General features: G+C 38.8%; 1 long non-coding RNA gene and 1 pseudogene across 1 annotated transcript in view; both read left to right on the top strand.

Annotated features, from left to right (window-relative positions):
- LOC138143362 (uncharacterized) overlaps positions 1-24,249 on the top strand; it is an 82,947-nt gene that overhangs the window by 42,439 nt on the left and 16,259 nt on the right. The window lies entirely within an intron of this gene.
- On the top strand, positions 2,368-3,708 carry LOC138143390 (general transcription factor IIE subunit 2 pseudogene; annotated as a pseudogene).

A 24,249-nucleotide genomic window follows, 5' to 3' on the forward strand; every position in this document is an offset into this window, starting at 1 on the left:
AACTGGCTCCAGATGAATGTTGGGCTCTTTCTCTTAGACTTAGTGGAGTGCAATATAGCCCCCTACACAAGTACACTGCTCCAGTTTCCTCTTTTTATCAGTTCTCTGACTGTATGGCAGCCTGAGCAATTTTTTGTTATTTGGATCTCCTTGACCCTGGAAAGAAGGGTGTTGTTGTGGTGTAGAATGGAGTTTTATTTCAGTCTGACCCTGGGCAAGTCACTTAACCAGTTTTACCTCAGTTTCCTCATCCCTAATATGAGCTACAGAAGAAAATGGCAAACCACTTCAGTATCTTTACCAAGAAAACACCAAAGGAGGTCACAGAGTCATACACAACTCAAATGACTGAACAACAAAAAGAACAACAAATACTATTAATAGCTAACATTTATATAATGCTAGGTACCAGGCACTGTGCTAAGAACTTTACAATTATGATCTCATTTGATCCTCGAAACAAACTTGGGAGGTAGGTGCTACTATTATCCCCATTTTATAGATAAGGAAACTGAGGCAGAGGAGGTTAAGTAACTCGCCCAGGGTCACACAGCTGGCAAGTATCTGAGGTTGGATTTGAAATCTGCTTTTAGCTGCAAAGACAAAAGCAAAGTCCCTTGCCCTCAAGGAACTCACTTTCTAAGGGCAATGCAACATGCCAACAATTAAATAAACAGAAGGTACCATCTGATGTGAGAGATGACACTGATGAGGGGAAGAGAACAAGTATTGATTAATCTACTAAAATATGCCCGGCATTGTTCCAAGTGCTCAAAAAATATTAAATCCTTTAATCCTCTTTACAACCTGTAACCAATCAGGAAAGGTTTCCCATAGGAAGTGGTCCCTGAACCGAGCTTTAAAGCATGCTATAGATCCTAAGAAGATGTGAGGAAGGAGGGCATTCCAGGCACAGGCAAAAACAAATGCAAGGCCACGGAGCAGGGAGATTGTGCACATCACTCTGGGGAACAACAAGTGGACAAGTTTGCTGGGAGGAGAAGGAGAATAGTAGGAAACATAAGTAGGTGGGAACTAGATTGTAAAGAATTTTACATGCCAGGTGGAAGGATTTGTATTTTATCCCAGAGACAGTAGGAACCAACCATTGAAGATGTGTTTAGTAGAGGAGTGATGTGGATATAGCTATGTTTTAGAAACAATATTTGGGGAGCCTGGTGGAAGAGGAATTGAAGAAGGAGATTGGAAGCACAGAGACCAATTGGACCATTGCAGTGAGAGGCAAGAGGCAAGGGGCAAGGAGTATCTGAACTGGGAGAGAGGTCAAGTGAGTGGAGAGAAGGTGACAACCAGGGAATCATTTATAAAATAACAAGAACATTGTAAAGACAAATAACTTTGAAAGCTGTAAGAACTATGATCAAAAATGACTAGCCATGATTCCAGAGGAACAATGATGAAACATACTATATATCTACAGTTGGAGAGGCCATAGTTTTAATGTGAAGAGACATATATTTCTATATACAGTCAATGGAGGACTTTCTTTTTCTTGACCATGCATATTTGTTACCATGCATCCCTCCCCACCCCCTTTGTTTTTCTCCAATGGGGTGAGAGTAGGAAGAGAAGGAAATCACAATGGATGGATTTGGTTTGATTTTTATCAGTAAAATAGAAAGCCAGGTTCTGTACTTATCTCCAGGAGAGATAAGATTTGAGAGGACTGATGAAGGGAATAAATTCTAGTTGGGGTGGAGAACCTTTGGAACTTCACAGAACTAAATAAGTTTGGATTCAGTCAAAGGGCTGCACTTGAGGACCCAGAGGGTCACATGTGGTGTCCAGGCTGCTTTTCCCCACCCCTGGCTGGCTAATTAGGAAGCATGAAAGATGGGAGGGGAAGTTACATAGTACAGTGGATAGAGCACCAGCCCTGGAGTAGGAAAGACCTGAAGTAAAATTCTGACCTCAGACACTTACCGGCTGTGTGACCCTGGGCAAGTCACTTAACCCTGTTTGTCGCAGTTCCTTGGCTGTAAAAATTGAACCAGAGAAGGAAATAGCAAACTACCCCAGTATCTTTTCCAGAAAAATCCCAAAAAGGATCATGAAGGGTCAGAAACTACTGCACAACAATAAAAGATGGGAAGATCAGTAAAGATTAGATCACAGGTTATATTGAAAAGAAACCTTTATTTAGCCTCTGAAAGCATCTGTTTTTTTTTGTGGAAGGCATGATTTTGATTAAATGTCCCTGGTGCTAGATCAGCCGTCCACTTTTATAAGTGGGAGGGTGGGTCTCAGTTACTGAGTCCATCCGTCCATCCCTTTCTCTGGAAGGAGACAAGATCCAGAGAGTGGATAGTGAAGTGCAGAGGGCAAGGGAGAGGCCGGGTACAGACCATGAAGGGCAAATTCGCAGCAACGTCAAAAGGCAAGTGTGAGGGCTGCAAAGAACAGTGCAGGCGTTGAAGGGCGAGTGTGTGGGTCCCACAAGGCTGAAGAAAAGCTCCAGCGAACCTGAAAGAACAGTGCCAACCAGCAGCGGCCGCGGCGGGCAGCAGCTGAGGGAAGAATGGGCCTGCTGGTTGAAGGAAGGGGCAGGCGGCTTCTGAAGGACAAGTTCACGCCAACACCTTTGGGCAAGTGAGGGAGCCCAGGACAGGGAGGCGTTGAGGACCAAGTTTGCACTAGCGCTGAAGTGCAAGTGTGGGAGCTGAGACCTGAAGCGAAGATTGGAGCAGGCTGTGGGCAACGCTGAAGGCCCGGATCAGTGCGCTCTGAGAGCTGGAGTGGTAAAGGACCAGTGCCAAGCAGGGGCGTTGGGCCGCCTCTGACCTTAAGGCCACCGCCAAGCTACTGGGGAGGCTCCAAGCCCCCACGCAGCCTGCGCCACGGATCCAAATTTAATGAAAGTCTGGGAGGGTGAGCCACTCAGGCTGCAGGAAGACATCCAAATCCTTCTAAGTCATCTTCATCTAAGAGGGAGGCAAACCCTGAGCAGGAAGAATCCTGAGACTCAAAGCCAGCAGAACAGAGTTCTGATCTCACAAACAAGTCCTTTGCGGGGAAAGCCCTTCTGCGAGCCTCGGGACCTTCCTTTGCACTTCTCGCTGAGACTGTGAGCTATTTGAAGACTGGTCACCAGCGGGGTGATACACATCCCCTAACTTAGGAAGAAATTTTGGTGAAAACCCAGCAGCGTTCTGTTGAACTTAAGCAGAAAAAATGACTGAGAGCCGAAGCACTCCCCAACAATCCCAAAATTCAAGTAGTCGAAGGGAAATATACCCTCCAAATCCAAGTACAACGTGAAAAATGAAAACATCAAAACAAGACAAAACCTTACTTAGACTCTTAGATAAACACGGAGAAAATTAGGAGGAAGCCTGTTAGGAGACATAGAAGAAAGCCTGCCGAATGCACAAAAAGTCGTAAAGGAATTAGGGGAGCAGATAATCATTATTAATGGTCTCAACAAGAAGAAAGTCCTTTTTTTTTTTTACAATAAGAGCTGTCAGTTTACAGTGGATGACGACATCACAAAACTTTGCAGAAGCATCTTCGTGGATTCTGTGGATGAGAAGATGATAGAGGCACATCTGAAGCAGCAAGGTATTATGACTTCCATGCAAGGATATGGACCAAAGAAAACTTCCCTGTCAGAGGGGAAAGAAGCCCACTTGCCAGAAGAGAAGATTTAAGACTCACAATGACCACGTGACTGAAACCTTGAAGGGTTAATCAGTTTGTTTCTGGTAAATAGATTCCCTCTCTCTCTTTCTCCCACTCTCAGCACTGTCAGATACTTAGTAGGTGCTTAAAAATGATTATCTATTTTAGGACTCTGGCAAGGAAGCAGTTTAACAGAACGATCTATCTACCGGGGCAAAAGCCTGTCTTAGACGTGGATGCATCTGCTTATGAAGGGGCCAGAAATGGGTCTAAGCTATATCCGGTAGTGAGCATTTAAATAGTGTTTCACTCTTTGGCTACACTACATAGCTTCGTAACAGGTTCATCCAGCAGACTTCTATCTCGTTGTCCACTTGAAGACATTCCTGTCTCTGCAGAATTAGAGTGGCCCTCCCACTGGGTTCCATGGCCACACATAGTCTTTATATGTATGGCTCTCCACTTTTATTCTCCCGTGCCCATTTTTCCTGCTGTATAATTTTGGAGGAGAGTGTGCCTCTAGGTTTATAAGGGAGTTTTGTTTTTTTAAACTATGGCTACTTACTAATACCACTTCATTAAAATGTCCTCCCTTTAAATGACCAATGTGATGAATACAAAGTATGGAAGGATCTACATGAACTGGTACAGAGTAAAGTAAGCAGAGCAAGCAGGACTCAAAAGGAGAAGATTCTTCCACTGGACACCTGGACAGAAGTGGGAAGTCTCTAAGTGTTGAACTTTGCATGTATTTTCAGTATTGATCATGTATGCTGATTTCTCCCCTTCTTTTTCTCTTTTCAAATGCTATTTGTTATATGGGATAGCTCTCCTGAATCGGGAGGGATACTGGGGAAATCATGATATTAAAAAAGAAAGAAAAACTTCTTTAAAAAAGCTTTTGCTTTTTGTGTGTTCTCTAATTGTGTCTTCTGACTACATCTTAAAGGCAAACATATCTACAAAGATTCACGAGATTAGTTTTAGAAGTGCTGGCCTATAGAATATGCTGAATGTGGGGTCTGGTTACAAAGATATTTCATTAGAGGTGATAGTAGCCAATTATGTTATAGACTTTTAAGAGGTAATTTGCCCTTTTTGTTTATTAGTTAAACCTATGCCTTACTGTGGTTTCTAGAAACAGCAAAGTAGAGAACACAGTAGGGAGAAGTTGAAAACCAGGTATCTCTTTCTACAAAGGGATGTAGCTTAAGAGGAATCTGCTTAGAAGACCCGGTCAGTTATCAACAAATATTTATGTTTATTATCATTAATCTATGTACAAGGGACTGTGCTAAGTGCTAAGCTCTGGATATAAAAAGAAAAGTGAAAGGTAGTCCCTGCCCTTGAGGAACTCACAGTCTAAGGGAAGAGACAACATGCAAACAACTTGTGTAACCAAATTTCTCTGGACATGTCCATATTACCTGGCACAGTACCTTGCACATAGGTTATTGATAATAAACATAAATGTTTATTGATGACTGACTGACCAACTCAGCAGCAACTTCCCGCCTGCAGGTCCAGCACTCTATCAGCATTGCACCCCCTCCACTGCCTTGTCTTGTCTTGGCTTCTCAATAATATATAGGCTGCTCATTACATAGTGTCAGTTGATTTCTCACAATTTATGCTGTTCCATCTGTAAAATGGCAAGAAATTTCTCAAGGATTATAAACTCCTTTAAGTCAAGAACTGAACTTTATGTCTTCTTTCCATTTCCTATGGTACAGAATTCTGCAAATAATGGAGCATGCTATCAGTGTTTTTGGTGGACTGACTAATTGTGAGAAATCATTCAGGTATACCAGGCTTGAAACCTTTAAAAGAAAGACACCATAAATGTGTAAGACATCATCACGTTGCTAGAAATCACTAGAGAGAATTCACCATCTTCAAATCAAGAGCATGAATTCTAGCATCCTGGAATGAAAGTAGAAGCCTCCAAAATGTTAATAGTCTTAACTCATTTTTTGTTTGTTTGTTTTTCTTTTGTTAAGTGAAGTCTTAATTCTTAATAAGAAATTCTTTCCACGAGGAGATGCTGGACTCTCCTATTGGCTTCAGAGGACTAAGAGACCTCATCCATTAGATAGATATACATATGTTCGTATATAGACACACAGACAGATACATGATGGATACAAATTATACATAAAATGTGCATCATGTATAATATATATTAATATATACATGTGTATGTAATTAATTTCTAAGCCTGAGCAAATGAAAAAAACATGATATTCAATTCTAACAATTAGCCTTGGAACTGGCATTCATTAGCTTTGTGACTTCAAGAAAGTAACCTAATTTCTAAGTGCCTCATTTTCCTCATCCAAAAAATGAGATTAGATCAGGGATTCTTACATTTGTTGTGTTTATGGACTCTGTTAGCAGCCTGGTGAAGCCTATAGACCCCTTATCAGAATGTTTTTGAATACATACAATAAAATATATAGGACTACAAAGGAAAATAAAGTATATTGAAATATAGTCATAAAATATTTAGAAACTAAGCTTAAGAATCCCTGGATTAGATGATCATTAAGATGTCTTCCAGCTCTAATACCCAATGAAGTTATTCCTGTAAGAAAGTTCTTTCTGGAAATCTTTTTTCTTCTTCACTTAGACTTCTTTTAATTTTAAGATAGTAAGAACATTCTAGTGGTGCATTCTAAGACAGAGGTTTTTTGTTTTTGTCCTTTTAAAACAATAAACTGCAATGTGAGGTTCTGTGCCAAAGCCTGAGTGGTTTCAGGTACTAATCTCCCAGAAATGCACTATCTAAGGAGGATCATTTATTTAATGAATTAAAAATGCTAACAAAGGAAAATAAGGTCATAACTCAGCATTGACTAGAGATTATTGCCTTTGGTCTGAATCTGACCTCACTGCCAGAGCCAGCTTTCCATGTGTCTAAAGTCCAAAAGCCTGAGGTGATTTCTTACACTAGACTCCAAGAGACAAGTCTTGACCTCTTGCTATTAGTTGTTCTTCCGGTACATTACTGTACTCTGATAATACAGAATGTTCTCTGGAGAACTTAACGATTACCCCTTCCAATGCAGGACATGCTTTCTACCATGCCTCAGCCTGTAGTCTGGCAAAGACAGAGCAGGAAGAGTGAGAGGTGGCATGTGTGTGTGTATGAACTTGTAGGGTTATGCTGGATAGTACTCACAGACATGGAATCAGCTGAGAAATATATCATAATCACCGTATGTTTCCTTGTATTTGGATAAGGCAGTACTTTAGAGTCAAGTGAGTGTTAAAATGCACATTCTGAAATGCTCAGCTTTCTAGTCACTGAGCTCTTAAGCTTAGCTTGTTTCTTAGTTTTGGATTTGGTATAACTAATAAGCTAATTATGTAAAAATATTTTTAAAAAGTAAAGCAAAAATTATTAGCAATTTGAAGCATTGTTTCATACGGGTTGAATGATTTCATTTGGTTCATATTGTTTCATTTGCTTATGATGTCATCTATTATGTTTGTCATGTACTCATTTTTTTTTTTTTTGCTTTTTGGAGTGGGGTAGGCAGGGCAATTGGGGTTAAGTGACTTGCCCAAGGTCACATGACTAGTAAGTATTAAGTGTCCGAGGCCAAATTTGAACTCGGGTCCTCTTGACTCCAGGGCCCATGCTCTACTCCCCGAGGCACCTAGCCACTCTTAAGTCACGTACTCATTTGAAGATAACCTTTATATGTGATATGAAATGTTGTTGTTGTTCAGTTATGTCTGATTCTTTGTGACCCATTTGCGGTTTTCTTGGCAGAGATACTGGAGTGGTTTTTCATTTCCTTCTCCAGCTAATTTTACAGATGCGGAACCTGAGATAACAAACAGGATTAAGTGACTTGCCCAGAGTCACACACCTAGGAAGTATCTGAGGCCAGATTTGACCTCAGGAAGATGAATCTTTGTGACTCCAACCCTAGCACTCTAACTTCTCATGAAATGTTGTGGGTCTAGATCTGATTTTTTGCCAGGCTACTTTCTAGTTTCCCAGTAGTTTTTGTCAATTACCAAGTCCTTATCCAAGTAGCTTCAGTCTTTCTGCTTATTGAACACTAGTTCAACAGTTTAATAGGCTACTGTTTCAGTTTACATCTATATATTGTGTGCCAGATATGTTCTGCTGATTGATTGACCTTTCTGTTTTTTTGACCAGTACCAAAAAAAAAATTTTTTTTAGTGATTACTACTTTGTAATGTAGTTTGAGATATGGCACTCTAGCTCTCCCCACCTTCTTTCCAGCCATTTCCATTATTTTCCTTTATATTCTTGACCTTTGTTTCCTCCAGATGATTTCAGGATTATTTTTTTCTGCCTCTATAAAGTAATCTTTTAGTAGTTTGATTGGTATGGTAATGAATAAGTAAGTTACTTAGTATTTTCAATTTTATGCCTCCAGGTATTCTTCATAGTCATTATTTCTGATAGTACAATAATTATTTCATTTATACACAAAAATTTGTTTATACATTTTTCAGTGGATAGCTATCTATTTTGTTTCCAGCTATTTGCCACCATAGAAAGTGTTGTCTTACAAATATATGTGTTTATACAAACACACACACACAATACATACATACCAATGCATATACATCCTCCAAAAGGAATCTTTATTTTTTTCTGTTTTGGACTTACTTGGAATATATGCCTAGTCACAGGATATCTGGGTCAAAGAGCATGGACATTTTAGCCACTTTCTCAGCATAATTCCAAGTTGCTTTCCAGAATAGTTGGAGCATATGATCATTGTATTTTTAAAAAAATTCTTTCTGTTTGTCATTTATTATTTGTGTAGCACCACCTTCTGGGCTTACACTCCAAGTCATGTTGAGTCCCCAGACGGACATTCTTCTCTTCTCAGAGTTCTGGAGATAACCCTATCAGTTGCTATTAAAACAAATTTAGCTCATGAGCCCCCACCAGTATTATTTCTCTTTATAATCAGCCATTGCATCCTGTTCTTTAGCAAAAGCTTTTATTCAAATGGGATAGCAGGGAAAGTAGTTACAAAGCATTACATCCTAAAGCCAGAGGTGAACTCTTCCACCAGTACACAGAGTCTAACCCTGTTTGCTCCTTAAATGAACTCCCTCAATTGAACGTGAACCTCAATTCAAGTACAATGGTAATGAGGAATTTGGGTGTAAAATACATGTAACCAAGGCAACTTACAACTCTGAAGTGAAGGGTCTCAATGTCTTTTCTCTCACTATATGGTATTTAGTGAATTTTGTGGGGATAGTTCCAAAATGATTTCCAGAATGGCTGAACAGTTCCACCAACAGTGCATTTTTATTGCCTATTTTCACAGGCATGCAACAGAATACTCACAAAGTTCACCGTGAGGTATGAGGACAAGTTGTTCCACTGCTCAAGTGGCTGACTCCTTACAAGACTTGATATCTTCAATAAATGGACAGCTCAGCTGGGCTTGTTTCTTATAGGGAATGGTGTCTCAGGTGAATGGGTCAATTTGCTTCTGGGCTAGTCTGGATAGGTCACTCAGCCACTGGGATTTTTTCTGCTAGATGCGTCAATCTCCTTTTCTGCTTGGGTTCACTATTCAATGAGCATATGCAGTCTTTCACTATCTTTAGCCACTGAGTTGTGTGGGTGGTCCTATGTTCTCTTCAGCTCTACTATTACAATGCTTATTTCAGCTAGAGTGCATTTTCCTTTTTCAGCCAAGGTAATAATACTTAGCCTAGAATAGGACTAAGGTAAGCCTCAGTACCGTGGTTTATTATGCTGCTGGTAGGAGATGAGGGGCTCTAGCTTCTCCTGTTCAACAACTTTTTATATTCCAGGTCCAGTTCTTAGCTTAGACGACTGTAAAGGGATGATTTTTTAAAAAAATCTGCCACTGTAGTGGTGATATGAATATTTGGATTTCCTTCAATATTACCTCATTCTCTATGAGACAACCAGGTCAGTCAAGAGTTTGAGAAAGAGGACTCTTTCTTGCCTTCTGGATACTGTAGCAGCAAGCACCCCAAGCATCCTCAGGGTTTGCTGCCAACACAGGTTCTTGGATCTGCTTTGATAAAGGAAAGCAACTCAAAATGGGTTAACAAGCTTACTTTAATCAGTCAAACTTGTATCATTTACCTAGTTCAGGGGAAAGAGGTCAGCACCCCGAACTTCAGAATATACAGACAGAATTATCAAAACAGAAACAGATCAAGTAGACAGTTTCCAAACTGTCCAACCATTACATCCATACCAAATCAACATCTGGGTTTTTCAAAGACGGGGGGCTCTGGACAACGGCTTCCCAGAATCCATATCAAATCACAGAACACTTCTCAAAGTGAGCCCCAAAACAAAGCTACACATCAGGGCTTATATAGCCTTCTCCTGGCTCAGAGAATGTAACAACCTTCTGAACCCACTGGCCAATCAAGAAGTATGAAAAACAAGCCTCCCACCCCAGGCTCCAGGTGCACTTTAGCCTAGGGGTAGGGAAGATCTTTAAAATTTATATTCCCATTACAGATACTATACAGACAATATCCAAAGAATGGATAGACAGATCAGTCCTGATTCTATCATACTTCCCAGACTTCTTTTGCTAGGGACAAAGGTTTAAATACAGTCTTGACTTTAAAGGCAAGTTCATTGTCTCACTAGTATCTCCATATACAACTGAGCTATTTAAATTCTACATCCTTTCTAAGATACAGGTTGTTTATTTTGCATGTCTTTATTTTGAAGACTTTCCTCATCTTATTTTCCAATCCTGTCTTTTGCTTTCTCCTCCCTTAGATGCATCTCAGTTGGATAGACAATTGAATTTGCATGACTGGCACCTTGAACACCTCAAGGAAGAATGCAAAGGGATGATTAAAAAAAAATCTGGCACTGTATGGTAATCTGAATATTTAGGTTTCCCTCAGTATTAACTCAGTTTCTGTGAGACTACCTGGTCAGTCAAGCATTTAAGCTAACTGATGAAAGAGATCATTGATAGGAACCCAGTAAAAAGGGTGAGTTGTTTTAAAGCCATTCTAGTAAGACATGAATCAATCTGCTGGGGAAGAAGAGCAGTGTGAAACATAAGGAAATGATAACAGGAACTGCTGAATTTGAAAAGGATCATATTTGACCCACTTCTGACCTTTTAGCATTGACTCAAACTTCCCAAGTTAATCTTGAACATCCTTTCCTGAGCCTCCAAAGAGTGATTTCATTCCCCATCCCCATCTAACATTCCTATTCCCAAATATCCTATTTCCTTCCCATCTTCATATAGCTCATTTGTACTTGTGCTGATATGAGAATCTACCCCATTTGAGTTCATCTATTTACCCTCTTAATCTACTCATCCTCTTCTCAATATAGTTCCCCAGTAGACTTTGAAATGATACTGTTCTGCTCTGGGAGTGCATTTTACCATAGCAGGAGATGTGGAAAAGGTTTCTTCCCTCAGCCATGAGAAACATAATTTACTGGCACTGTAAGTCTTGTTTTGGTGCTGACCCCTTACATTCCTTGCTTGATTCCTAATGTTTGGCCCTGAATGATTCCTTGGTTCTTGACCACTTGCCTGTTTCAAAACTTGTTATTTCATTTGGATCCCTGGTTTGTTCTTTGACTCTTTTCTAATTCAATGCTTTTTCCTGGTATCTGACACCTGTTTGCTCCTTTAATTTCCATGTACTTTTCAAATCTGACTTTGCTTCAGCCCTCAACTTCTGGGTGTTCCCGGAGCCCTATTCCTCCTTTAGGCTCACTTTGGTTTTCCTGACTCTTGTGTTCTCTGTCTGTTATTCACTGCCACACATGGTACTAACATAGCAGAACCCCATGCCTAACCTAGGTTTTCCCTCCAAATCAACCGCTATAGACTACCAGGTATTTTTCCTGCTTGCCGTTGGATCCCAGAGACAAGAACATTATAGTTTCATGGATTAAGTGCTAGGCTTGGAGTCAACAGACTTGTAAATCTTACTTGCTGTCTGATCATAAGCAATTCATTGAACTTAGAGCCCTAAACTGCTTCATCTATAAAATGAGGAAAATCATATTTGCATTGCCTGCCTATAGTTTTAAAAATTTTTTTTCAAACTTTAGAATTCTATAAATTTCAGTTGTTATTGTTGTTATCTTTATAATAAAACTAAGAAATTTATATGCCAAGTAACTATATAGAGTTCCCTTAGGGCATAAAGCCAATGCTTTTCCATTCCTATCCACCCAAAAAACTGCCAAATGAAGTTTATACTGATGGACAAATGCCTTCTAGGGTTGTAAGATCAAAGGTCTTGTACCCAAACTTTTGTTTTAGCCAAAGAGCCAAGGTCTCGTCTTAAGGTGTGCTTGTTGACCAAAGGGAACAGTTAATTCATCATTTATGTCAATATTCAAGTTGACAGCTTCTTAACAACAACAAAAGATGCACATTTCCAAATACTCATGTTTCTCATAATTTGTTTCAAGCTGTTCTGAATATTTTTTCTATTTAGGCAACTTAGTAAACAGTAGTGAACAGCAGAAGCCATTTTCTTCTGTATCTTCTCTTCTAGATCTCTCACATTTTTGCTTCCAAGAATGATATAAAGAGTTTAAACCTATTATTGAACTGCTGGTAGAAAGACTAATGCCACTAGTTCAAATCCTGCTGCTGTGGCTAGTATTGGGAACTAGATAATGCTTGGGTCAATTGGTGGGGAGAACATTTTTTTCCTTTACTGCATTAGTGGTGAAAACCAGCCCATCTGCTGTTACTGTAGCTATATACCATTCTTCTCCACTATATAACTGCACAGTTTTTCAGCCAGATATGGAATCCGATTCATCTGACTTTTATCGTTGCATGCTTCTTTTCCACTTTCTCCCTTGGACTTTTTTAGGGATCAAGAACTATCGTCCCATATTTCTCCTCTTCTCAACCAAACTCCTAGAAAAATCCATCTAATTCTCAGTTCAACTTCCTCTCCTCTCATTCCCTTCTAAAACGTCTGCAACCTGGTTTCTGACCACATCATTCAAATGAAAACTACCCTCTCCAAAGTTACTAATGATGCCTGGATTGCTAAATATAATGACTTTTTCTTAATCCTCATCTTTCTTGACCTCTTTGAAGCATTTGATGCTGCTGATCACTTTTTCTTCATCACTAGGTTTTTGTGACATTATACTCTCTTGGTTCTTCTACTTGTTGGACCACTGCATGTTAGTCTCATCTGCTGGGTCTTTATCCAGCTCACATTTACTAATAATGGCTGTTTCTCCAAGGCTTTCTCCTAGACTCTCTTCTCTTTTATTCTAAACTGTCTCACTTGGTGATCATATCACTTCCAATTAGTTCAATTATCATCTCAATGGAGGCTTTCAGACACACATTTATGCATGCATGTATGCATGTATGTATGTATGTATTTATGTATGTATGTAAGATGAGTCCTTTGGAATTATTTTGGACCATTGTATTTATCAGAGTAGCCAAGTCTTTCACAGTTGATCATCTTTACAACATGGCTGTTACTGTGCACTATGATATCCCAATCCTTCTCACTTCACTTTGTATCAGTTTATATAGGTCTTGCCATGTTTTTCTGAAACCACTCTTCTAGTCATTTCTTAAGAGTGCAATAGCACTCTATCAAAATCATATGCCACAGCTGGTTCAGCTATTTTCCAAACTGATGGGCACCCCCTCTTATTTCCAGTGCTTTGCTATCACAAAAAAGTTGCTATAAATATTTTTGCATATATAGGTCCTTTTTCTTTTTCTTTGATCTCTTTGGAATATAGACATAATAGTGGTATTTTGGTGTCAAAGAATATATACAGTTTATAGCCCTTTGGGCATAGTTCCAAATTGTTCTCCAGAATGGTTGGATCAATTAACTAATTCACCAGCTTTCGTTAGTGTACCTATCTTTTCCTCATCTCTTCCAGCATCTGTCATTTCTGATAGGTATGAGGTGGTACCTCAGAGTTGTTATAATTTGCATTTCTCTAATCAATAGTGATTTACAGCATTTTTTCAAGTGTTTACAGATAGCTTTTATTTCTTCTGAAAACTTCCTGTTTCTCTCCTTTAATCGTTTATCAGGAGAACTGATTCGTATTTGTATAAATTTGACTCAATTCTATCCTTAGTATGTATTTGAGAAATCAGACTTTTTTCAGAGAAACTTGCTGTAAAATTTTTTGATATTACTTCATTGTCTATGGTACCTTTTAGCATAATGTAGCTTCCCTGATTATCTCTTTTAATTAGGTCTATTTTTGTCTGAGGTCATAATTGCTAGCTCTACTTTTCTTTTTTACTTTAACTGAAGCATATTAGATTCTGCTCCAGCACTTTATTTTAACTCTGTGTATGTCTTTCTGTTTCAAATATGTCTTGTAATCAACATATTGTTGAATTCTGGTTTCTAATCTATTCTACTGTTTCCATTTTATGGATGAGCTCATCCCATTCATATTCATAGTTATGATTACAAACTGTGTATTTCCCTCCATCTCATTTCTGTCTGTCTCTTCCTTTCTCTCTCTTTATCCTGTCTTTCCTCAAAAGTCTCTTTTTCTTCTAACCACTGCCTCCCTTAATCTGCTCTACCTTTTATCATAGCTACCTCTTTCTCTTCTCATTTCCTTATTGGTTAAATTGTATTTCTATACACAACTGGATGTTTATATATAGTCTTCCATCTTTAAACGAATTCCAGTGAGAGTGAGATTCAAACACTGCCTGTTATACACCAGCATTCCCCACCTCCCCGCCATTGTAAAAGCTTTTCCTTGTGTACCTCTTTTATGTGAGAAAATTTTCTTTATTCTACCTTTCCTTTCCCCCTTCTCCTAATGCATTCCTCTTTCTCACCCCTTAATTTATTTAGGAAATCATTCCAACATAATTGATTCACATACATACCTTCTGTCTATATAAACTCCTTTTAATTGCCTCAAAATGATAAAGTTCTTAGAAGTTACATGTATCATCTTCTTATATAGAAATGTAAACCATTTAATTTTATTGAGTCACTCTTTCATGTTTTTATGTTTCTCTTGAGTCTTGTCTTTCAATGTCATATTTTCTGTTCAGGTTTTTTTTTTTTTAATCAAGGATACTTGAAAGTCCTCTATTTCATTAAATATCCATTTTTCTCCCCTTGTTACACTCAGTTTTTCTGAGTATGGTATTCTTGGTTGTAATCCTAGCTCCTTTGCCTTCTGGAATATCATGTTCCACAACCTCTACTCCTTTTACATGGAAGCTCTTAAATCTTGTGTGATTCTGCCACTGGCTTCACAATATTTGAATTGTTTATTTCTGGCTGCTTGAAGTATTTTCTCTTTGACTTGGGCAGCTCTAATATTCCAGGGAGTTTTCATTTTGAGATCTTTTTTAGGAGGGGATCAGTGGATTCTTTTAATTTCTATTTTACCATCTAGATCTAAGGTATCATGGCACTTTCCCTTGCTAATATCTTGAAACAAGATGTCTAAGCTCTTTCTTTGATCATGACTTTCAGGTAGTCCAATAATTCCTAAATTATCTCTCCTGGATCTATTTTCTAGGTAAGTTGTTTTTCCAGTGAGATGGTTCATATTTTCTTTGATTTTTAAAAAATTCTTTTGACTTTATTTTATTGTCTCTTGATGTGTCATCATGAAGCCATTATCTTCTACTTGCCTAATTCTAATTTTTAAAGAATGTTTTTTCCTCAGTGATATTATGGATCACTTTTTACATTTGGTCAATTCTGCTTTTAAGGACTTCTTCTATTCAGTGGATTTTTGTGCTTCTTTTTGACATTTGACCAATTCTGCTTTTTAATGTGTTATTTTCTTCAGTATTTTTTTGTACTTCTTTTTACCGAATTGTGAATTTTCTTTTCATAATTTTCTTGTATTACTCTTGTTTCTTTTCCCAGTTTTTCTTCTACCACTTTTATCTCTTTCTTTAACTTTTTTAGGAATTCTTTCTGAGTTTGAGTGCAATTATCATTTTTTTTTTGTAGCTGTTTCCACTTTGTTGTCATCTTTCTAGTTTATGTCTTGGTCTTCTCTGCTACCATAGTAGCTTTTTATGGTCTTCTTCTTTTATTTTTGTATGTTCATTCTTTTTTTTTTTTTTTAAAGTTTTAAGATAAAATGTTTAAAAATATATAAATACAATTATTATTATTTTACATGTAATTGGGAAACAAGACACACAGGCACTAGGGCACAGAGACCCACCATGTCCTACTGGAAAAGTCAAAGGGGGCATGGGAGAAGACATGGGAGAGAGCAGACCAGAGGAGGGGACACCCCATGGGACTGCCACCCTGGGGTGGTGGGTAGGGGAAAAACAGGGAGAAAACCTACAACCCAAAATCTGGTGGAAATGAATGATGCAAACCAGAAGTCAACAAAGCACCTGAAAAAAAAGACCCTCCCCTCCTGCCCCCACAAAAGAAGGGTTTTTGAAGTGGCAAAAATGGGGAAAAGACCATAGGAAGGAGGACAGTGTAGGATAAGAAGTATATTTGCTTTTAGGATGGGAAATATAACTGTACTCAAGTATACGATCTCTAAAATAAGACTTCCTTCTCATAATCTTCCTAGGTAATGAAGAGAGAAGCTACTTAGCAACTACTAATACCCCTCCTTGGGGTTCTACCTTGAACCCCCTCCCAAAACCCTTCACACACAAAATCACCCACCAAAATAATAATTCATTCTGAATTACCCTCCTGTTGGGTTGTAGAATGTTTATGTGAACTCTGGGCTATTTAAAGATAAGTTCTTACTGGGATGTGGCTAACCTTTGTTCTATCCTTGTCTTCAAATGGGGTCCCCGACTGAACTTGAGAAAATTCCAATTTTTGGTAATGGCAAATGAAACAAGTTTACAAAAGGAATCAAGAGATGTAAGGAAAAGGGAAAGAGAACACTCCAAAGATGAGTCTTTTGAAGCAGCACACTAAGGTTTGTTCATTCTAGAAATTTAATTACAGCCATGTAATTTTTACTCCTGCATTTTCTCAACAGTTTCTTCCTTATATTTGCCCTTTTCCTTTCCTACTTGGTGAGATTTGGCTTTTCGCTCAAGGATCTTTTTGCGATCTTTGTCCAGCTTTAGCCTTGTGATAACCACCTTTCTGGGATGAATGCCCACATGGACAGTTGTACCATTAGCCTTCTCCCACAGAGGTCACAAAGGGATTGAACTTCATTTTGACTATGTCCGCAGAAGAGAAGAGCTTGTATGTTCATTCTTCTCTCCTACTACTTGACTTTGAACTTTATGTTGAAGTTGGGTTCTAGTCACCTGGGATCAGGGAGGCACTGTGCCAAGCTTCAGGCTTTTTCATGCTGCTATTTTCAGAGCTAGTTTTGGGCATCTGCAAGTTTTTGGTGCTTCCAAGGTGGTGTGTTTCTGGGAGAGGTGTGGTCACAGCTCTTCTGGTCTGTGCTCTGGTCTTTACCAGGGAAGGATCTCTAGTCCCCTGCAGCCACAAGGGCTAGCACTTCTCTTTGCTTTGGTATTGTGACCAAGGCCCCTGCTCACTTGTGACCAACCACCAATACTCTTCTCTTCCCTGGAACTCTAACCCAGAACTGTGTAAGGATGATAGAGTTGTCAGTCAGTATCAGCTAAACCTAGTGCTAGCACAGAGTCCCCTGTAATATCTTTCTGATCAAGTTGTCTAATCCCCTTACTGTCTCTGGGCTGAGAGCTCCTGAAGCTGCTGCTGTAGCTGCCATTTCCCTGGCCCTGTTTGGGTGTGTACTCTCTACATACTTCACCCCAGGGTCACAGACGTCTGCTGATCTCTTAAGTTTTCTTAGGCTACAAAAATGTCTCAGCCCAACCTTCTGTTGGTTCTGCTGCTCCAAAATTTGATTTGAGATGTTAATTAAAAGTTATTTGGAGGGGAATATTAGAAGAGTTCTTCTGGGTGGCTGCCCCTATTCCTCCTTCTTGACTCCACCTCTAGATATCTTTGAGTCTTTAGGTAATATACAGAAATGTTGACAGTTGGGGGTGAGGGGGTTCATATTATGTCCTATAACTTGGTTGGAGATTTTATTTCAATTAATTTTTGATTCTCTAGGGTTCTCCAAATATACTCACAGTGATCACACAAGATTGAATAACTTTCACTCTAAAGATTAAATATATTAAATCTTGTTTGTTCCTTGCTTATGCATATTCCTTCAATTTCTTTTTCTCTCTCAACACTATAGTTAGCATTCCTAATTATATATGATATAATATAATAGACATTTATCAAGTACCTACTATGTGCCAGGAATGGTGCTAAGTTCTAGAGGATAAAAATAAGAAAAAAAAAGACAGTCCCTACCCCAAAGCAGCTTGCAATCTAATGGGAGAAGGAAGAACACAAATGGAAGTTGAAGGGGGTAGGGTTTGGGAGGTGCCTAAAAGTACTCAGTGTAGGGGCATGATGAAATCAATGATGGACTTCAAGCAAAACAACTGGCAGCAAATATAAAACAGTGGTGACAATGGGCATCCTTTCTTTCATCCTGGTCTCTTTGGGAAGACCACTAGTTTTATCCCTATTATATATAATGGGACTTGTTTTTAGATACACACCACTTATTATTTTCTGTTATTCCTGTTTTCTATTTTTTAAAAACAAATAGGTGCCATATTTTGTCACAATGTTTTCTGCACCTATTGATCATCATATGATTTTTGTTGTTTTTACTATTTATATGAGTGCTTATATTTATTGTTTTTCTAATATTGAATTAACCCTGCATGCCTGGTATATCCAACCTGGTCATAATGCACATTTTTTTTTGAATGAGTGTTATAGTCTTTTGGCTTATATTTTATTTAAAATTTTTGCATTGATATTCATTAGGCATTTTGGTCTAGAGTTTACTTTTTCAGTTTTAACTTTGTTCTAGGTATTTAGTGAGTACACCATTTGGTAAATATATGCTAAGTATTGAATTCATTCATTATCTCAGGTACTTTTCAGCAAAAAGTAGTTTCTCTGTTTATCTTTTTTAATTAATTAACTGTGTTGTCTAACCAAGTCCCCTCTATCCTTCATTTCTGCAATTTATTCATTCCATTGTTGAACCTTTCCAAGATACTTTTGTATCCCAATTCTGCTATCCAATATATTAGCTACTCTTCTCTGCTTCCTGTCATCTTTTAAAGTGGTAAGTATGATATTTGTACTTTTAGGCAAGTTACTGACAAAAAATGGCTAGAATAGAGCCAAGGACAGATCCTTGCAGCATGAGGGATATTTCTCCAGGTTAATATTGATCCATAAACCCCTAATCTATGGATCTGGTCATTCAATCACTTTTAGATTGACCTAAATGTGCTATAACCTAGACAACATTTCTTTATCTTTTTATAAAGGATATTGGATAGACTATCAAATACCTTGTTGAAATCCAAGAAGACTATAATTATTTCATCCCTTAACTTTACCCGAGTGGTCAGTCACCTATGGGTTTGAATGCACTCTATCCTTAACCTCCCCTTCATAAATCATCCTTCATTTTGCTTCTGACTTTTTGAACTTTTTCATCATGTTTCAGCTGCCTTTTTACCTTGAAACTTCCCTCAGAGCCTGGGACCTTCTGATCCTGGAACATCCTTCTGCCTTTCTGGCCCCTTTCTCCAACTGGTTAGATCCTCCTGGGACCTTCATTTTGGAGAGTAGCCTAGTATGGTCATACTTCATTCTCTCCTCTGCTTTTTTCTGACTTTGTCCCCACATCCCCTAACATGCACTCCCTACCCTCCCTCCTTGCCTTCCATTTTGTGTTGTCTTCTTCCATGACAATGTAAGTTCCTTGAGGGGAGGGTGGTGGTGTTCATTGTTTTCAGTCACGTCCAACTCTTTCTGACCACATTTGGGATTTTCTTGGCAAAGATATTGGGGTGGTTTACCATTTCCTTCTCCAGCTCAGTAAATCTGAGGCCAGATTTGAACCCAGGTCTTCTGGGTTCTAGGGCCAGCCCTCTATCCACTGTACCACTGAGTTGCCTTAAAAGCTACTTTGATTTTGGCCTTCATTGAGGGATATGTTGTTCAATCATTTTTCAGTTGCATCTGACTTCATGACATTTGAACACATGAAGATGTGTTCCTCATTCCACGTCCAGTTCTCTATACATTGCACCACCTAACTGCCCTTCCTCCTCTCCCTCCCTTCCTCCTCTAATTCCTCTCCCTCTGTTCACACAGGGAATTATACCCTTACCTGTAGGTATTGATAAAATCCATTGGGATTCAAATGGAGCTACTTGACCTTCCCTTAAACCCAAATCACTCTGGCTCTCACTGATTGACCAACAATAGGTCCCAGCCCAAGCCTCACTGGGTCATTGTTTGGGTTTTGTTGACTCAGAATAAACAGCAATTTTTTCTGTTTTGGCTAGAAACCCTGAGTGTCTTCCCTTCCCAGATTGATTTTTTTAACCAGGTAAAAGGCCAATTTTGCCTGATTTCTTACCTAGCCTTAATCACTGAATGGGCATTGCCTCAAACAAACTAAGACCTGGGAAAGACTTCAGCTTAAAAAGGCCAAGGTCTCCCATTGCAGCTGGGGTCATCTCCAGTCATCCTGATCTATATCTTGCCACTGGATTCAGATGGCTCTGGAGGAGAAAGTGATGCTAGTGACTTTGCACAGCAGTGCCTCACTTAAATTCAGTCCACTTGCAGGTCAAGACATCACCTTCCTGATGTCATAGATCCTCTTCAAGAACTAAGGACAAACAACAATAACATCTTTTCATATATCTGAGACAGATGGTGCAGATGGACAAGAAGTTGGGCCAGGAATGAAGAGTAAAAAGACTGGACTGCATATAGGAAGATATTACAAAGAAGAAAGGCAGGAAGGAAGGAAGAAAGGGAGGGAGGGAGGAAGGAAGGAAGAAAGGAATGAAGGGAAGAAGAAAGGAAGGAAGGAAGGAAGGAAAGAGGAAAAGAAGAAAAGAAGGAAGGAAGGAACGTACTAACTCAATGGACAACCTAATGAGTTGAATTAGGATGAATTTCCACTAACTAGCTGCACAGCTGTGGATGAGCAATGTCTTTGCCCTTTTGGGTCTCATTTTTTTCTTCTATAAAATGGCAAGGTTGGAATAATGGATGGTCTAAAAGTTTTCTTTGTGTGAATCTGTTTTAGTTTAGATTTAGCAGGTTAAAAAAGTGTTTAAAAGCAGAGAGGCTAGCAATAGAAAGTTACTTGTATTTAGCCAGGGTTCAATCATGTAAGCCCTACATAAAAAAGTGTCAAAGGCTTTCATATATAGAAGGTATTTCTAGTTCTCACAGAAAGATGAGAGTATGCAAACAGATCTCCTTGTATAACAAGTGTTCTTAAACTTGGGTCAATGGATCATTCCCCACCTCTCACTCCTGCATTGTGAACATATGGGGTCCACAGACTTGAATGGGGGAAAAATAAATCTTTCTTTTAATTTATCTTGAACTGAAATTTAGCATTTTTTTCAATTATTTAAAAACATGATTTTAAAAAGGAGTTCATAGGCTTCACCAGACTGCCAAAGGGTTCCATAGCACAGAAAAAGTTGAGAACCCAGAAAAAGTCCAATATGTAAATACCTTGTTGTATTTTGGGGTCAGTCTTATCTCTTTTCATCCAGTTGGGAACTGGAGTAGCAGCAGCACTGGCTGGAAGGTAACATTTATTAACAGGCTCAATGACATTATCCTGGCTCACCTGAGAGAAAAAATGAGTAGAAGTCTTGACAACCAGGATGGTGTCATTAAAAGAACCTCATATTTGGAATCAGAAGATCTGGATTTGAGTCCTGGCTTTACCGATCACTGTTTGTATGAAGACATGTTTGGAATTTAGTGTAATGTCATGGAAGCCAGAATCTTTGTCATGTTCCACTTACCTCATAGCCTCAGGGTTGTTGTGAAGATCAATTAAAATGAAAGTAAAGGTCTTAATATACTACATTATATGAAAGTAATAAAGATGTGCAAATGCTTTGTTGAATGGCCCATGTGTAAAGCCAAGCAGGAGCAGCTTTCCAGAGGACTGCTGCTGTGAACAGCTTTAAGGTTCTGATTACATAGTATTATGAACGCTCTATTTATTCAGTAGTAAATTAAAGCAAAACATTCACAGAAATCAAAGTACAGCATTCACAATGTTATAACATAACAAGTTATCACTAAAGTGGCCACATAGTTTTCACCAAAGTGACCACATAGTTTTAACTAAAAGATATCATTCAGTAAGTCCTAAACTCAATCATCCATAAGGAGTAAACCTCCTTAAGGGACACAAAGTACAAAGGTCAAAGTTCTCCACCCCTAGGTCACATTATCTTAATCTCTCAGTCAAAAAGTCTTCTTTCTTCTTAAATGGAGATTAGTTTCCAATCATCCTTAAGAGGTACAAAGTACAGAGTACAAAGTTCTCCCACCCCTAGACCACAATAAATCATGAACTTGTCAATCAGTACTAAGTACCCAAGGAGAAGCCTTTTTGTCTTGACTTGAGGCTGGCTCTCACATTCCATGGTTCCTCTTCTATGGTCCCAGATCCTGCCTTGTCCAGCTCCTCATCCAGTTCCCATTCCATATTGAAGCTCATAGTGTCCAGTCCACCTTAAGTCCTTCACAGGTTTTTTTTTTCTGGGAAGACAAAGCTTAACAGAGCCAAAACACATTCATGCACATTGTGGAAACTTTCATTAATTCACTTTGTGCCTGTGAAATCAACACAGATCCAAAAAGTCTGAGAACTCAACACAAATTGTCATGGTAGTCCCAGGGCCTCCAAAACACTCTTTTTTTCTTTTTTGGAGGGCAATTGGGATTAAGTGACTTGCCCAAAGTCACACAGCTAGTTTTGTGTGTGTGTGTGTGTGTGTGTGTGTGTGTGTGTGTGTGTGTGTGTGAAGTGTCTGAGGCCAGATTTGAACTCAGGTCCTCTGACTCCAGGGCTGTTGTTCTATTCACTGCACCACCTAGCTGCCCCAAAACACTCTTCTAGGACTTCTGTAAACAGACAACAAGAAAATCCTCTTTCAGGGCTTCCCATAAAGTCCTAGAGCTTCTGTACAAAGTATCACAAACAAAAATCAACACAAACAGAACAGACAAACAGAGTACCTGGCCACCACAAAGTTCCTCTTCTCAATTCTGCTCTTTCCTAGCTTGGGCTTCTCCTTATATATAGTCATTAGCTCCTCCCAGTTCAGCCCCTTCCTGTTGCATAAGCAAGTTCCTCCCACTGTTGGGTTCACAAGTTCTCTTTCTTAACAAAGACTTGATATCATCATGGACAAGGCTTAAAAGAAACTTGAACTGAAACAAGGTGCTAAATAACTAAATAGCTGAAACAAGGTACTAAGTACTTCTTTGCTTGCCATTAAACCATGTGAGGCATGGATAGAGAGCCCACCATGTTTTTAAAGGAGATTTAAGTTTTTGCTTTTGGGGTGTACAGGAGGAAGACTAGGGCTGGGGAATTGCTTCAAGAGGAGTATTTGGTTAGAATTATACCTTTTTACTACACATCAAATATTTATATTCTAGGAAAACAACAGGACTTTAAAGGTCTCTTTCTCTGATTGTTCCCAAAGGTAGAGTAAGAGTAAGCCTTCCTCCCCCAAACTGCTAGTTACATAAAGAATAGTCAGCAGATAGCTAGTATATCTCTTTATCAAAGTAAATGAGCAGAAATGAAAGGTTATAGAGAACTTTGTCAAATTTATAGGAATATGAGTTATTCCCCAACTGATAAATGGTCAAAGGATATGAACAGCCAGTTTTTCAATGAAGAAATCAAAGCTATGTGTATAGTCATATGAAAAAAATGCTCTGTCATTATTGAGTAGAGAAATGCAAATTAAAACAATTTTGAGGTACCTAACACCTACCAGATTGGTTAAAATGGCAAAAGGGGAAAATGACAAATGTTGCAGGGGATCTGGAGAAATTGGGACACTCATACACTATTGGTGGAACTGTGAATTGATCCAACCATTTTGGAGAGCAGTCTAGAATTATGCCCAAAGAGCTATAATATTGTGTATACACTTTAACCCAGCAATATCATTATTAAACCTGTTTCCCAAGGTTATCGGGGAAAAAAGAAAAGGACCTATATGTTCTAAAATATTTATACCAGCTCTCTTTTTGGCAGCAAAGAACTGGAAATTGAGATACCCATCAATTGGGAAATGTCTAAACAAGTTGTGGTATACAATTGTGATGCCATAAGAAATGATGAGCAGGTTGACTTTAGAAAAAAAAATGTGGAAAGGCATGTATGAAATAATGAAGAGTGAAATGAGCAGGAGCAAGAGAATGCTGTATACTGTAACAACAACATTGTTAGAAGAATAACTTAATGACTATTTATTCTGAGTATTATACTCAAATCTACTACAAAGGATCTATGAAGGAAAAGGCTATCCACCTCCAGAGAAAGAATTGATAAATAGAAGTATGCATAGTATGGTTTTGCATTTCTCTCTCTCTCTCTCTCTCTCTCTCTCTCTCTCTCTCTCTCTCTCTCTCTCTCTGTCTCTCTCTCTCTCTCTCTCTCTCTCTCTCTCTCTCTCTCTCTCTCTCTGTCTCTCTGTCTTTCTCTCT

The sequence above is a fragment of the Petaurus breviceps genome, unplaced genomic scaffold (genome assembly GCF_028583685.1).
Source record: "Petaurus breviceps papuanus isolate PSGF00001 unplaced genomic scaffold, PetGlider_PUasm1.0 90639, whole genome shotgun sequence".
Lineage (NCBI taxonomy): Eukaryota > Metazoa > Chordata > Mammalia > Diprotodontia > Petauridae > Petaurus > Petaurus breviceps.